The sequence below is a fragment of the Triticum aestivum genome, chromosome 3B (assembly GCF_018294505.1).
Source record: "Triticum aestivum cultivar Chinese Spring chromosome 3B, IWGSC CS RefSeq v2.1, whole genome shotgun sequence".
Taxonomy (NCBI): Eukaryota; Viridiplantae; Streptophyta; class Magnoliopsida; order Poales; family Poaceae; genus Triticum; species Triticum aestivum.
The window spans coordinates 549,451,627-549,468,778 of NC_057801.1; the positions used below are offsets into that span (position 1 = coordinate 549,451,627).

A 17,152-nucleotide genomic window follows, 5' to 3' on the forward strand; every position below is an offset into this window, starting at 1 on the left:
CTCCCTCGCCTTGTCCGACGCCGTCGCCTCCTCCGGGAAAGGCAAGCCTCGTGCTCCGCATAAGACTGCCGCCGCGACCAAGCCAAAGAAGGCGCTGACGCCCGAACAACGGGCAAGGGAGCCGGCCAAGAGGAAGGGCCGGAGGCACGCCGCGGACGCAAGGGATGAGTCCGCCGCCGTCACCGCTGCGCGGCAGGAGTTCACCAATGCCCGCGTCGCGGCGGCAACGAGGGAGGCGCTCTACATGCTAGGGGTAAACCCTAGCCAACACAGCCTCGTTCAAGCCACCGTCGCCGCGGCCAGCACCGGCTCGTCGGCGTTTCCTCGGATGGTGCTACCCAAGTCACCCCGCGCGTTGGCTTGCAACCCGGTCCCCGGCTTCCACGTCTACCCACAGATGATGTCTACTACACAACCTTCTTCTTGTAGACGTTGTTGGGCCTGCAAGTGCACATGTTTGTAGGACAGTAGCAAATTTCCCTCAAGTGGATGACCTAAGGTTTATCAATCCGTAGGAGGTGTAGGATGAAGATGGTCTCTCTCAAACAACCCTGCAACCAAATAACAAAGAGTCTCTTGTGTCCCCAACACACCCAATACAATGGTAAATTGTATAGGTGCACTAGTTCGGCGAAGAGTTGGTGATACAAGTGCAAAATAGATGGTAGATAAAGGTATTTGTAATCTGAAATTATAAAAACAGCAAGGTAACTAATGATAAAAGTGAGCGTAAACGGTATTGCAATGATAGGAAACAAGGCCTAGGTTCATACTTTCACTAGTGCAAGTTCTCTCAACAATAATAACATAGATAGATCATATAACAAGCCCTCAGCATGCAACAAAGAGTCACTCCAAAGACACTAATAGCCAAGAACAAACAAAGAGATTATGGTAGGGTACGAAACCACCTCAAAGTTATTCTTTCAGATCGATCTATAAAAGAGTTCGTACTAGAATAACACCTTAAGACACAAATCAACCAAAACCCTAATGTCACCTAGATACCCCATTGTCACCTCAAGTATCCATGGGCATGATTATACGATATGCATCACACAATTTCAGATTCATCTATTCAACCAACACAAAGTACTTCAAAGAGTGCTCCAAAGCTACTACCGGAGAGTCAAGAACGTGTGCCAACCCCTATGCATAGGTTCATGGGCGGAACTAGCAAGTTGGTCACCAAAACATACATCAAGAGGCACATGATATCCCATTGTCACCACAGATAAGCACGGCAAGACATACATCAAGTGTTCTCATAAAAGACTCAATCCGATAAGATAACTTCAAAGGGGAAACTCAATTCATCACAAGAGAGTAGAGGGGGAGAAACAACATAAGATCCAACTATAATAGCAAAGCTCGGCATACATCAAGATCGTGCCATAGAGGGAACACGAGAGAGAACACGAGAGAGAGAGATATCAAACACATAGCTACTGGTACATACCCTCAGCCCCGAGGGTGAACTACTCCCTCCTCGTCATGGAGAGTGCCGGGATGATGAAGATGGCCACCGGTGAAGGATTCCCCCTCCGGCAGGGTGCCGGGAAGAGCTCCCAAGAGGTTTTTGGTGGCTACAGAGGCTTGCGGCGGCGGAACTTCCGATCTATCTTGATATTCGATGGTTTTAGGGTACGTAGGCATATATAGGCGAAAGAAGTCGGTCGGGGGGGTGCTCGAGGGGTCCACGAGACAGGGGGCGCGCCCAGGAGGGGGGGCGCGCCCTCCTATCTCATGGGCTCCTCGAGGATCTTCTGACTTCATCTCCAAGCCTCCAGGATGATAATCTTCCAAAAAATCACGATGCCGAAGGTTTCATTCCGTTTGGACTCCGTTTGATATTCCTTTTCTTCGAAATACTGAAACATGCAATAAAACAGCAATATGGGCTGGACCTCCGGTTAATAGGTTAGTCCCAAAAGTAATATAAAAGTGTAAAATAAAGCCCATAATCATTCAAAATAGATAATAATATAGCATGGAACAATAAAAAATTATAGATACGTTGGAGACATATCAAGCATCCCCAAGCTTAATTCCTGCTCGTCCTTGAGTAGGTAAATGATAAAACAGAATTTTTGATGTGGAATGCTACCTAGCATGATTCTCAAAGTAATTTTCTTTATTGTGGCATGAATGTTCAGATCCAAATAATACAAAACAAAGGTTTATTGACATAAGAAATAGTAATACTTCAAGCATACTAAGCAAAGTAATCATGTCTTCTCAAAATAACATGGCCAAAGAAAGTTATCCCTACAAAATCATATAGTCTAGCTATGCTTCATCTTCATCACACAAAGTATTTAATCATGCACAACCCCGATGACGAGCCAAGCAATTGTTTCATACTTTAATAATCTCAAACTTTTTCAACTTTCACGCAATACATGAGCGTGAGCCATGGACATAGCACTGTATGTGGAATAGAACGGTGGTTGTGGAGAAGACAAAAAAGGAGAAGATAGTCTCACATCAACTAGGCGTATCAACGAGCTATGGAGATGTCCATTAATAGATATCAATGTGAGTGAGTAGGGATTGCCATGCAACAAATGCACTAGAGCTATAAATATATGAAAGCTCAACAAAAAAAACTAAGTGGGTGTGCATCCAACTTGCTTGCTCACGAAGACCTAGGGCATTTTGAGGAAGCCCATCATTGGAATATACAAGCCAAGTTCTATAATGAAAATTTCCCACTAGTAAATGAAAGTGACAACATATGAGACTCTCTATCATGAAGATCATGGTGCTATTTTGAAGCACAAGTGTGGAAAAAGAGATAGTAGCATTGTCCCTTCTCTCTTTTTCTCTCATTTTTTTATTATTGAGCCTTTTTTTATGGCCACCTCCTTTTTTTATTTCGTCTGGAGTCTCATCCCGACTTATGGGGGAATCATAGTCTCCATCATCCTTTCCTCACTGGGACAATGCTCTAATAATGATGATCATCACACTTTTATTTTTCTTACAACTCAACAATTACAACTCGATACTTAGAACAAAATATGACTCTATATGAATGCCTCCGGTGGTGTACCGGAATATGCAATGAATCAAGAGCGACATGTATGAAAATTATGAAGGGTGGCTTTGCCACAAATACAATGTCAACTACATGTTCATGCGAAAAGCAATATGACAAAAGTAATGTGTGTCATATGAATGGGACGGTGAAAAGTTGCATGGCAATATATCTCGGAATGGCTATGGAAATGCCATAATAGGTAGGTATGGTGGCTGTTTTGAGGAAGGAGTATGGTGGGTGTATGGTACCGGTGAAAGTTGCACGATACAAGAGATGCTAGCAATAATGGAGGGGTGAAAGGAGTGCGTATAATCCATGGCCTCAACATTAATCAAAAGAACTCATATACTTGTTGTAAAAATTTAGAAGTCATCAAAAACCAAAGCACTACACGCATGCTCCTAGGGGGATAGATTGATAGGAAAAGACCATCGCTCATCCCCGACTGCCACTCATAAGGAAGACAATCAATAAATAAAATTGTGCTCCAACTTCATCACAAAGCGGTTCACCATACATGCATGCTACGGGAATCACAAACTTCAACACAAGCACTCATTAAATCCATAATCACCCAACTAGCATGACTTTAATATTACCGCCTCCATATCTCAAAACAATTATCAAGCATTAAATTGATCATAGCATCCAATTCACTCTCTATGATAGTTTTTATTCAAATAACCATGCTGTTTAAGACTCTCAAAATAATATAAGTGAAGCATGAGAGACTAGCAATTTCTAAACAATATAACCTTCGTTGTGCTCTAAAATATATAAGTGAAGCACTAGAGCAAACGACAAACTACTCCAACAAGATATAAGTGAAGATCAATGAGTAGCTAAATAATTATGCAACTATGTGAAGACTCTCTCTCATTAAAGAATTTCAGATCTTGGAATCTTATTCAAAAATCAAGCAAAACAAAATAAATTACAATTCAAGGATAGCACAACTCATGTGAAGAAGCAAAAACTTAGGCTCAACCGATACTAACAGATGATTGCCGAAGAAGAAAGGTGGGATGCCTACCGGGGCATCCCCAAGCTTAGATGCTTGAGACTTCTTGAAATATTATCTTGGGGTGCCTTGGGAATCCCCAAGCTTGAGCTTTTGTGTCTCCTTAATTCCTTTCATGACACGGTTTCTCTTTTTATCAAAAGCTTCATTCACAACAAACTCAACAAGAACTCGTGAGATAGGTTAGTATAAACCAATGCAAAACCATATCATTTTCTACTGTAAAAAATCACTAACATTATTATTAAACATTGAATACTAAATTTCTCTGAATATTTAATACTTCTATCCTCAAATAGAATCATTAAACAAGCAAACATATGCAAACAATGCAACCATAACAGCAATCTATCAAAACAGTACAGTCTGTAAAGAATGTAAGAGTAACAATACTTCCATGACTCCAAAAATTATGAACTAAAATTCCCACTGTAATAAATTTATTATAGCTTAATATGCAAAAAGATTCAACGTTATAACACTCTCTGACTTTTCTAGGGAATTTTTGCAGCAGCGGTAAACTTTCTGTTTTCAAACAGTAACATGTATACTAGCAAAATAAGCATGGTAAAGGCTATCCTTGACTTTTTTAATTAAACTAAAGATGCAAAACATTATTCTAACTAAAAGAAAGCAAAAACTAACAAAATAAAATGACGCTCCAAGCAAAACACATATCATGTGGCGAATAAAAATATAGCTCCAAGTAAAGTTACCCATGAACGAAGACGAAAGAGGGGATGCCATCCGGGGCATCCCCAAGCTTAGGCTTTTGGTTGTCCTTGAATATTATCTTGGGTTGCTTTGTTAATCCCCAAGCTTAGGCTCTTGCCACTCCTTATTCCATAGTCCATCGAATCTTTACCCAAAACTTGAAAACTTCAACCACATAAAACTCAAAACAAAACTCGTAAGCTCCGTTAGTATAAGAAAATAAAACCACCACTTAGGTATTGTAATGAATTCATTATTTATTCATATTGGTGTAATATCTACTGTATTCTAACTTCTATATGGTTCATACCACTTAATACTAGCCATAGATTGATCAAAATAAGAAAACAACACATAGAAAACAGAATCTGTCAAAAACAGAACAGTCTGTAGTAATCTGTATCAAACGTATACTTATAGAACCCCAAAAATTATGAAATAAACTGCTGGACCTGAGGAATTTGTCTATCAATCATCTGCAAAAAGAATCAACCTAAAATAACTCTCCAGTTAAACATTGCAGCTAATCTCGTGAGCGCTAAAGTTTCTGTTTTTTACAGCAAGATCACATAAACTTCACTCAAGTCTTCCCAAAGGTTCTACTTGGCACTTTATTAAAACAAAAGCTATAAAACATGATTAATAAAGTAGCATAATCATGTGTACACACAAAAATAGTAAGGGTAAATATTGGGTTGTCTCCCAACAAGCGCTTTTCTTTAATGCCTTTCTAGCTAGGCATGATGATGGCAATGATGCTCAAATAAAAGATAAGAATTGAAACATAACGAGAGCATCATGAAGCATATGACTAGCACATTTAAGCCTAACCCACTTCCTATGCATAGAGATTTTGTGAGCAAACAACTTATGGGAATAATAATCAACTAGCAAAGGAAGGTAAAACTAGCATAGCTTCAAAATTTTCAACACATAGAGAGAAAACTTGACATTATTGCAATTCCTACAAGCATATGTTTCTCCCTCATAATAATTTTCAGTAGCATCATGAATGAATTCAACAATATAACCAGCACCTAAAGCATTCTTTTCATGATCTACAAGCATAGAAAATTTATTACTCTCCACATAAGCAAAATTCTTCTCATTCGGAATAGTAGGAGTATCATAAGAGACTTGAACACTAAAAATTGTTTCCACATTAAAAGAGTAATGTTCAGAAAAAGGGTAATCATAATCATGACAATATTTGTAAATATAATTATCACTACTTTTTATAGCATAAGTTTCATCACAATAATCATCATAAGTAGCAACTTCGTTCTCATCATAATCGATTGAAACCTCTCCCAAGATGGTGGAATCACTAAATAAAGTTGACACTCTTCCAAATCCACTTTCATATTCATCACAATAAGATTCAGCATCTTCCAAAATAGTGGGATCACTAATTCCTAAAGTTGACACTCTTACAAACCCACTTTCATCAATATAATCATCATAGGTAGGAGGCATGCTATCATCATAACAACTTTGCATATCAAAACTTGGGATGCTAAAAATATCATCTTCATTAAACATAGCATCCCCAAGCTTGGGACAAACATCAATTTCAGCAAATATATTCTCAAATATTTCATCCTCATCAAACATAGCTTCCCCAAGCTTGGGCTCTTTCATATCATAAGCATAATCATTCTCATCATTAAAAATATGGATAACACCAATAGTAAAGCAGTTATCATCATCACAATGAGTAGTAGGAGCAACATCATTTGGGAGGGATACCTTTCTACCTTTGTCGCTCCTTCTTTTCTTTTTCTTCTTCACATTATGTGTGGGTTCAACCTTCCTCTTTGAGCTCCTTATTGATGAGATTGGTTGAATAGAAAGCTCCTCCTCATTACCTGATTCATCATCAGAAATAATAGGAGTAGATTAGGAAGTCTCTTCCCTTTCATTAGTATTCTCTTCATCTTCTATTTGCTTTCTTTTCTTTAGGTACTTGGCAATATAAGGAATTCTTCGCACAAAACATATTAATCTTTTCTAGACCAATATCAAGGAAATGCTCAAGATTAAATTTTGGAATAGGCTTAGTTAAACATTTCAATTCTTAATAATCCAAAAGCAAACTAAGTTCATTGTAATGAGCAATGGAGATCAAATCATCACAATTTTTGGACACGATTCGCTCATGAAACAATTTGCATAGGAGATGTAAATGACCACGTTCATTACAAAGTTCGCAAGTACGACAAAGGAATTTTAAATTTTCAGCACTCACACCTAGCCTTTCATGCAACCATTTAGTTTCTAAATGCTTATGCCTCTTGCAATAAATATCTTCTCTATTTGGTGTGTTCATGCAAACATGCACTCCACAAAAGTTGACATGCTCATAAGGGATATTTTCATCATGACTAGAGCAACCATCATTAATACTACGGATATTCAAGGAGTTTATACTAACAACATTGCAATCATGCTCATCATTCAAAGATTTAGTATCAAGCATTCTAATGCATTCTTCTAGCACTTGAGCACAATTTTCCTTTCCATCAAACTCACGAAAGATAATAAAAAGACGAAGCGTATGAGACAAACTTAACTCCATTTTTTTCTGTAGTTTTCTTTTATAAACTAAACTAGTGATAAAACAAGAAACAAAAAGATTCGATTGCAAGATCTAAAGATATACCTTCAAGCGCTAACCTCCCCGGCAACGGCGCCATAAAAGGGCTTGATGTATACTACACAACCTTATTCTTGTAGACGTTGTTGGGCCTGCAAGTGCACAGATTTGTAGGACAGTAGCAAATTTCCCTCAAGTGGATGACCTAAAGTTTATCAATCCGTAGGAGGTGTAGGATGAAGATGGTCTCTCTCAAACAACCTTGCAACCAAATAACAAAGAGTCTCTTGTGTCCCCAACACACCCAATACAATGGTAAATTGTATAGGTGCACTAGTTCAGCGAAGAGTTGGTGATACAAGTGCAAAATAGATGGTAGATAAAGGTATTTGTAATCTGAAATTATAAAAACAGCAAGGTAACCAATGATAAAAGTGAGCGTAAACGGTATTGCAATGATAGGAAACAAGGCCTAGGGTTCATACTTTCACTAGTGCAAGTTCTCTCAACAATAATAACATAGATAGATCATATAACAAGCCCTCAACATGCAACAAATAGTCACTCCAAAGACACTAATAGCCGAGAACAAATGAAGAGATTATGGTAGGGTACGAAACCACCTCAAAGTTATTCTTTCGGATCGATCTATAAAAGAGTTCGTACTAGAATAATACCTTAAGACACAAATCAACCAAAACCCTAATGTCACCTAGATACTCCATTGTCACCTCAAGTATCCGTGGGCATGATTATACGATATGCATCACACAATCTCAGATTCATCTATTCAACCAACACAAAGTACTTCAAAGAGTGCCCCAAAGCTACTACCGGAGAGTCAAGAACGTGTGCCAACCCCTATGCATAGGTTCATGGGCGGAACCCGCAAGTTGGTCACCAAAACATACATCAAGAGGCACATGATATCCCATTGTCATCACAGATAAGCAAGGCAAGACATACATCAAGTGTTCTCATAAAAGACTCAGTCCGATAAGATAACTTCAAAGGGGAAACTCAATTCATCACAAGAGAGTAGAGGGGGAGAAACATTATAAGATCCAACTATAATAGCAAAGCTCAGGATATATCAAGATCGTGCCATAGAGGGAACACGAGAGAGAACACGAGAGAGAGAGAGAGATCAAACACATAGCTACTGGTACATACCCTCAGCTCCGAGGGTGAACTACTCCCTCCTCGTCATGGAGAGCGCCGGGATGATGAAGATGGCCACCGGTGAAGGATTCCCCCTCCAGCAGGGTGCCTGGAAGGGCTCCCGAGAGGTTTTTGGTGGCTACAGAGGCTTGCGGCGGCGGAACTTCTGATCTATCTTGATATTCGATGGTTTTAGGGTACGTAGGCATATATAGGCGAAAGAAGTCGGTCGGGGGGTGCTCGAGGGGTCCATGAGACAGGGGGGCGCGCCCTACATGGGGGCCCTCCTATCTCGTGGGCTCCTCGAGGATCTTCTGACTTCATCTCCAAGCCTCCAGGATGATAATCTTCCAAAAAATCACGATGCCGAAGGTTTCATTCCGTTTGGACTCCGTTTGATATTCCTTTTCTTCGAAATACTGAAACAGGCAATAAAACAACAATATGGGCTGGGCCTTCGGTTAAAAGGTTAGTCCCAAAAGTAATATAAAAGTGTAAAATAAAGCCCTTAATCATTCAAAACAAATAATAATATAGCATGGAACAATAAAAAATTATAGATACGTTGGAGACGTATCAGCAGACCCCCCGCCTCTCCGGGGAGTGCTCACCCGACGTGAGTGTGGTCGCGCCTTCCATGCCTGCGCCAGCGCCCATCGACCTCAACGCCACCCCGGTGGTTGGTGGCTCGTTGTCCGGCGGCACGAGGAAGCGCGCGCGGCAGACGCCGGCCGGCAGGCTCCCAGACGCCCGTAACCTGTTCGAGGGAATGCCGTCCACCGTCGACGAGGACTTCATGCAAAACCTCATCTTCGAGGACGATGCGCCGGGCGCTGGCTACGATCCCGACAAGACACAAAGCCAGGACGGCCGCGGGGCGTTCACGCCGGCCACTGGCTATGATCCCGACCAAGCGGCCTTCATGCGTGATCAGGTCGGCGTCGACCTGGACGGCTTCCCCCTCGACCACGAGTTCCCGGATGACTACGGGCTAGAGGAAGAGGACGAGTGCGACATCGACGTGGAGCCTTTATTCGAGGACGAGCTCACCAACCAAGCCGCCAGTCCTAAGCCGAAACGCAAGAGCAAGCGTACGAAAGCGTACACGGCGGCCAAAGACAAGCTTCTTTGCGAGTGTTGGCGAGACATTGGACAAGACCCGAAGAAGGGCGCCGAGCAAAAGCATTCGACCTTTTGGACTCGTGTGCACCGAGAGTTTCATGAGTGCAAGAAGTTTCCACCTTACCAATTTGTGAGCACGCGCGGGTGGGTCTCCATTTCCAAGCGGTGGAGGGTGATCCAACAAGAGTGCAACAAGTTTTGCGCCACCCTTGAGAGCGTCAAGGGCCGGCTCATGAGCGGCATCAACATGCAAGACATGGTATGATAGCAAGCAAGTTGCCCTCTTTTGTGTCATCAAGATCATCCTTTTACGTCTTCATTTGCTATCACTTGCCCATATGCTTGCATGGAAACATTTTGTAGGCATTTCAAGCTTTGGAGGCGTTTAAGGTTCAACACAATGACAAGTGCTTCAACCTCTCCCATTGCTATCGGGTCATCAAGGACGAAGAGAAGTTCAAAGCACAATATGCCGCACTCAAGACACGTGGGGGGAAGAAAGCCGTGGAGGATGTTGGGGAGGACGAGCCGGCACGGCCGCGGGGGAAGACCAACTCCAAGAAGGAGGACAAGCGGGATGTGGCCACCAACGCCTTGATCGCAAGCGTGGACGGCATGATGAATAAGAAGGACTCAAGGGAGGAGGAGCGCCGGCTTTTCAAGGCGGAGCAAATGGATACTTTCATGGAGATCCAAAGGAGGAGGCTTGATCTTGACGCCAAGAAGCAACCCAAGATGTTCGAGCTCGAGGCGGAGAAGCAAGCCAGGATGCTAGAGATCGAGGCCGCCAATGCTAAGACCAAGGCGGAAGAAGTGGCTCTTGCGAGCATGATGACCGGGGTGGAGATCACGAAGGTGGATCTCAACTCCGTGTCGCCAAGGAAGAGGTTGTGGTTCGAGAAGATGCAGGCCGACATGCTCAAGTTCGACGACGAGGGCCATCTTTTTTGTATGCCGGCAGGTGTGCCGACATGACCACGGGAGCCGAGATGACGTGGTCGAACTCAAGTTACACCTTTTTTGTGTGCTGGCATGTGTGCCGGCCGGCTGGCGAGTGCGCCAACATGAACTGTGGTGATATTTTCTGAAGCCGGCATTGTATGCTGGCGCTGGCATGGTGCCGGCATGAGACATGACCGCTGGCATGATCGGCCGCGGGTCTTTTTTATTTAAAAGTTAAATGCGGGCATGAAATGGGTCGGCGCGTTGGGCACACTGCCAACCCAAATACAAAACTGGACGGACGCCGGGCGGGCGGCCGACCCAAACGGACAAATACGCCGTCTGTTTGGATCGGCCCGTTGGAGTTGCTCTAACATGAGCAACTGAGCATTTTAAGATACTTCCCTCTATTCACCTTTTGCTAGAGGCCATCCCCGTATCTAAACATCCACCACCATTTAGCCAAGAGAAGAGAGATATTTTGTTTGTGGTGATCTTCGACTCGAAGCCCCCCTTTTTTCTTGGATCGACACACCCGACCTCAGCGCCCAGCGCGCTGAATAGGAGATCCCCTTCTCGACCGGTTCACAAATCACAAATCATCCACCCCACCCCCACCTGAAATCAGGGGGGGAGAGATTATATGCTTTATGATTTGTAAATGCCACGTATCATCCATCAGGACGGGTCTTACCTGATTTATACGAGACCTGGTCTCATATAATTTTTTTCCCTCGACCGGCCGGGGAAGCACGGGCGGTTTGCCCGACGCAATCAAAATCGCGGGCGGTGGTTCGTTCATCGTGCACCCACCCACACGCTTACGCAGATCTCGGGCGCCGCCGCCAGGGCAATGGTGTCTGAGCCCGACCCCGACGTCTCCCTCCTGCCCCCCGCTCCGAGCCATAGCCACAAACCCTGCCTCCGGGCAGTCAAGTCCACGGCCTTCAAGCGCGAGGAGCGCCACAAGCGCAAGGAGCAGAAGCGGGAGTTCAAGCGGCAGCGCAAGGAGCAGAAGCGGGAGCGCAAGGAGCAGCGCAAGGAGCAGAAGCGGGAGCGCCGCAAGCGCAAGGAGGAGAAACGGGAGCGCCGCAAGCGCAAGGAGGAGAAGCGGGAGCGCCGCAAGCACAAGGAGGAGAAGCGCGAGCGCAAGCGGCAGCGCAAGCGGGAGGACAGCCTCGCCCTAGCGCTCGCCCAGTGGGAGCCCCTCGGTGCCCCAGCTGGCCCGGCTGCCGCCTCCGCCCCCGGCGCGCCACCCGAAGACAGGCCCGGGCCGCGTGACCCGTCCTCGCCCGCGGGCGCCGCGCCCTCCGCCTCCTGGATCTGGGGCCCTCCAGCGGAACCCTCGGCCGACAGGTCCTAGGGGGCGGAGCGAGGGAGACGGGGCGGTTCCTGTGCCTGGTGTGCGAGGGGATCGTCGCCAAGGCGGGCATGCGGTTCCCCGGCAGCGCGGCGCTGGTGCAGCACGCCGGCTCGGTCGCCCGGACCAAGAGGTGGCTCACGCCGACGCCCTTGTCTGCCTGCTCGGACAACGCCCTTTCCGGTAAACTTGTTACCTGGTTTCTATCAAAATGTTGCTTAGTACCATGTCTAATTGTCTATCACATGCTGAATGATTTGTTGCAATCGTAAGAAATGCAGGTAGATTGTGACAACGATGGCGCTTGTGATCAAGCTGAGCACTTGGATGATTCTGCAAGTGCAGAAATGAAGGTGCCTAATTTTGCTCATCGTGCTAAGTTAGAGATTCTTTCTTGGTCAGAAAGCTGAGAAATACATGTGATCTAGTTTGATGTATCGATAACCTGGATGCTCATTGTCAACGTCTGCGTGTAATCTAGTTGGATGCTCTGGTATCGTTGATGCTTGTTTTTAACATCTAAAGCTGTATCTAAAAGTTTCTGATTTGCAGTGCATCGTATTTCAATTGTTGATTCCTGATGTTTATTGATCTTGAGTTTGAAGGAAATGAAAGTAAATATCTATGAATAGAAATCCATCGAGTCTAACTGCTAGAAGTAGTCTGATATTTTATTTTGAACTTAAGTAGTCTGAACGTTTTTTTAACTAAAGTATTCTGAGCTTATGGTTGGAGGCCATTGTCTCCTTATCCTGAAAAGAAATTAACAAATCACAACTTCTGTCCGAGGTATGGAAATTCCAAACACATATCTACCTTATTTTCTACATACAGAGCAATCTACAATGATGTGATGACACTCCTTAAGGTAGTTAATACCATGCCTGATGAAGAAAACTTTAAGATTCATATTAGTCTCTTGTCAGAATATTTTTTTCTTTTGTTGATTTTATCTTTTTCAAAAGATCAAAGATACCATGTACAGGCCAGCTTTGTGCCGTAACTAGTGAGGCAGATAGCAAACGTTTGGAATGCCGACAGAGGCTGGTGGTAGGTAGTCAAATGAAAAAACATCATCAAGTTTTCCAAACTGAAGGAAGTACTGTCGCATCCTGAAGAGTGATTAGTAGGAATTTCTTCACCGAAGCAGCCATACCCGGCCATGGAAATTCAAGCACCAGCATTTCAAATGCTCGTGCCATCGTGCCTAACTTATTATCTAGGGCCAACGAGCTCGGGGTGCTGAGTTTCTCTGCCTCCTGTGGATCTACTGTGGATCTATTGTGAGAGGGCACTGAAAACTGCAGTGTATTCTTCTCGGTCCCCTTATCTACATCCAGAAACAAGCACCTTGGGAGAATCCTGGTGCTCTCAGCGATCAACGCATTCTGGCCGTCAGATTGGAATTTTGATGCGTTTTGGACCATTGGATGTCGCTCCTGGAAGACCTCGGCCGTCGGATGGAGATGATCTACTGCTACAATGAATAGTTACTGTTTTTCTCGTTTTTTCTCACGCCGGATTTAGGCCTGCGTCTTGCTGATGGGTGGGGCCTCTCTCCGGTGGGCCTCACCTGTCAGTTGCCGTGGCTGGGAGAGTGTTACGTGCGCCCATCGGCGGCTCGAGTGGTAAAATATGCCCTTCCACCGCCCGTGCCACCGCCTGATATTCCGTTGCCCGCAGAGGGTATTTTTGGTATTTCATCTTTTGGGTCGCTCCGTGGTGGCCGTGGATTGGTCGTGCTTCGATGAGGTGGGGGGTGGTGGCTGGCCTGGCTCCTCCTGCTCCCATTCGGCCCGTTCGCTCCCCCTTCGCCGCTCCCCCTTCGCTCTCGCTGCCGTTCGTCCTCCTCCTCCTCTAGCTGCCGTTCTTCAGGTGATCTTCCCCTTCTCTCTTCGCCTGTTCTCTTCACCTGTTCTCTTACGTTTCTGCCTGTCTTGCAGCTGGGTCGGTGGCGCGGCGGAGGATCTGTCTTCAGAGTTGACCGGAGAGGCTTCCGAGATGGCCCAGATAGTTCTTTGATTCGTTGTTTGCCTATTCGTTTGTGGTGTGCTGTACGGGTGCTGATTCAGGACTGAGTTGTTTTTCATGAATCTGTTTAGGTTTTGCTGGTTGATCCGTCCTGATTGGGATCTGTCTGTGGTTCTGGTTACCTAGCTGGTGGGTCGTGCCGCTGCTGGTGCGCAAGGGTGTCTCGCTGGTTTCCTTGCAGGTGATTCTTCCCTCTCGCCCTGGCCTTCGCCGTTTCTTTCTATGTCGTATGTGTGTTTCAGATCCGTATATGCTGGCATATGTGTTGTTAATCTCTGTATACTGATAGTTGCAGTCTGGTAGTTGTTGGTATCTCTTAGATGGGATATTGCTTCACTTCAGGGTACAGGATGTGGTGATTTTGTTTTGACTGCTTTCTTATATGCAGACAAGATAGCAGTACTATAATGGGGTTTCAGTTCTGTATTTTGTTTTGATCATACTTAAACTGTACATCCAGACAAGATAGCAGTACTAGAATGGGGTAAGCATCCTTATTGGTTGACCTATGCTCTTATGCCGCACGCTCGCAGCTGGGTCGTATGTATATTGCAAGGTCACATGTGTATTTCAAACCTGTACATACTGCAAGGGAGTATATATTTAAGTTCTATTTTCTTATTTGAAGGGTCTGCAGCCTGCATCATGAAGGTCTAACGTTTGTCCTTGTTTGGTGTTTTTTTGTGTGTGTGGAGTTTGCTTATTTTGGGTTCTTCCTTGTGTTGGCAGGATGTTTGCCGTGAGTTGTTCTTATGTGCACATGTTAGATGTCGTCAGCAACATCCACACCTCGTCAGCAGAGATAGACAAGAAGGGGATCTGGCGAAAGGACGATGGACGACGCCTACGTATCAGACAAGGAGCTGCACGTGTTATTTGCCTAGGAGGTACTTGAAAACAAGTGATGTCTTCTCAGTAATTTTCATGTACTCTGATATGTGACCTCTCTTTGGAATCTTGCGGGTTAGGTTCGGATGGATCACCAGGTGCGACACACACAATGACCGTCTGCTATATCTCCCAAGATGCAGTTAATTGTGTCCTTTTTGTAAGCACGATCTGTAACGAGCACTTGTTATTCTATGCGTATGACTGTACGGACTACTGTACGATCGTCTTTAAGCCACCCGGTGCTGTCGTACGCTCTATGCCTATGATATTTGGTGCTAAATCTATCGTGAAATGTGCTTTCTATGTTTGTATACTGTTTGGTGGCTTCTCATTTTGTGCATGTAATCAATCTTTCTTTCCGACTGGTTCTTCGGTAGTTCTTCATTTTTTATCATGGCCGAAGATGCATTCCACCGTGTATGCTTACTCTCCCATGATGCTTTCTACGCTGTTGTGTTAGGTAAGTGAAAGTACTTCTTAGATCATTTTGATTCTGATTACATGTTTATTCCCATTTAACCTCCTGCTATATCTGCATCTCCCTTTAACTTATTGATATGGCTTCATTTCATTCTGTTTTAGCTTACTTATACTCCCTCTGTTCCTAAATATAAGTCTTTGTGGGGATTTCACTATGGACAACATACAAATGTACATGGATGCATTTTAGAGTGTAGATTCATTCATTTTGCTCCGTATGTGGTCTATAGGTAATCTCTTCAAAAACTTATATTTAGGAACGGAGGGAGTAGTTACTAATTTTACAATCAGCTCCTGGCGTCGCTACTTCGTACTTTGTTTGGTTTAGAACAACTTCACATGCACCCTTTTACCTCGCATACTCAAAATATAATATTTATCTATACTTTGTAATGCAACGGCTTCATGGATGGGTGTTTGGAGTTTTCTCAGGTTGCAATATGAATAGGTTGACTTAAAGACGTTAAGCGAATACCAGTATTTTTAGGTACATTATGTCTGACATCTATTTATAGCTTCATTTACTTCAGACGTTCCATTTGGACACATGGTGATAATATCATGCTTTCATTGCCCCTTTTTATGGTCGGAATAGCGGCCTGGGTTACTATAACTTAACATTACATGCTTGACCAAAACGTTCGGACGGGCACCCTTGCGCCAAGGTGCGTTCCTGATCTAGTAATTTGTACTCATGGGACACTTGTCCGAGAGATCCTATACAACGTTCGGACGGGCACCCTTGCGCCAAGGTGCGTTCCTGATCTAGTAATTTGTACTCATGGGACACTTGTCCGAGAGATCCTATACAACGCCTTATTCGCCACTTGGCCAGTCGTCACGCGCCTGGTCTGTTATGTTGGCCCATCAAGCACGAGCAATTGCTTGACAAGCCGCTCACTCGATGGTTGCTTTGCTTGGTCGTATGTTTGACCTTGACCAAATGTCCTTTGACCCTTGACCTTGACCAAATGTCCATTTGACCCATTGACCGCTGACTTCTCAAAAAATTGGAAAAAGTTCATGAATTTGAAAAAGAGTTCACGAATACGGAATAAGTTCACGAATTTGAAAGTGTAATCATGCCCTTAATCATGTTTTGGTGTCGATGACAATATACATACGAGGGACAAATTATGTTTGCTAAGTGGATACACAAGTTATTAGTCCCTTTGGCATCATTGTGTATGGATCAAGGACCCACCAAAATGTATCTGACTGAAGCATGGTGAAAACAAGAAAAGAAGAGTAGCTTTTTGGGTTAAACTTGAGTTATAGAGATCCAACACTGTTAAGAAGGGATCAAAGGGTTTGTGAAAGATTTGCTCAGTGAACATTTTCACTACACAATCACTTATCTTTGTCATCCCAAAAAGTCTTAGGTAAAACCTCCCACCAAAAATAGCCTTCCTCACCTTTACTACTAGATCATCCGGGTTGCTACCGGGATGTCTGGGCTTTGCTCGGATCATCCGGACGGCGTCTCGGACATCCGGCTAGGCTATCAGGAGACACCAGAAAGTATTCGCCGGAGCCGGATCATCCGTGGTACAACCCGGATGTCTCGCAGTAGCCTGGAAGCGTTGCCCGGATGGTTAAACAAAGAGCATATTTCATTCGGCCTAGCCCGGATGTTACGGATTCTTGGAATGTCCAAATAGCACGAAAATTTGCACGCACCTTGCGCACATGAGAAATTTCAATCTCACAAAATTTTAGATTTTTTTGCTATTTTTTTAGGACGGTAACGACGCGGAAGTGCATTTCTGTAAGGGCACCTAACGACGGAGG

The 17,152-nt window shown here is 44.2% G+C and overlaps 1 long non-coding RNA gene across 2 annotated transcripts; it reads left to right on the top strand.

Annotated features, from left to right (window-relative positions):
- The first annotated feature begins 11,345 nt into the window (after window positions 1-11,345).
- Window positions 11,346-15,188, top strand: LOC123070839 (uncharacterized). Of its 2 annotated transcripts, XR_006433965.1 has the most exons (5): window positions 11,346-12,142; window positions 12,241-13,834; window positions 13,903-14,171; window positions 14,720-14,877; window positions 14,959-15,188. It is a non-coding gene; the product is annotated as an uncharacterized lncRNA (long non-coding RNA). The 2 variants fall into 2 exon arrangements; XR_006433964.1 differs by having other exon boundaries at window positions 12,241-14,171.
- Window positions 15,189-17,152: the final 1,964 nt, after the last annotated feature.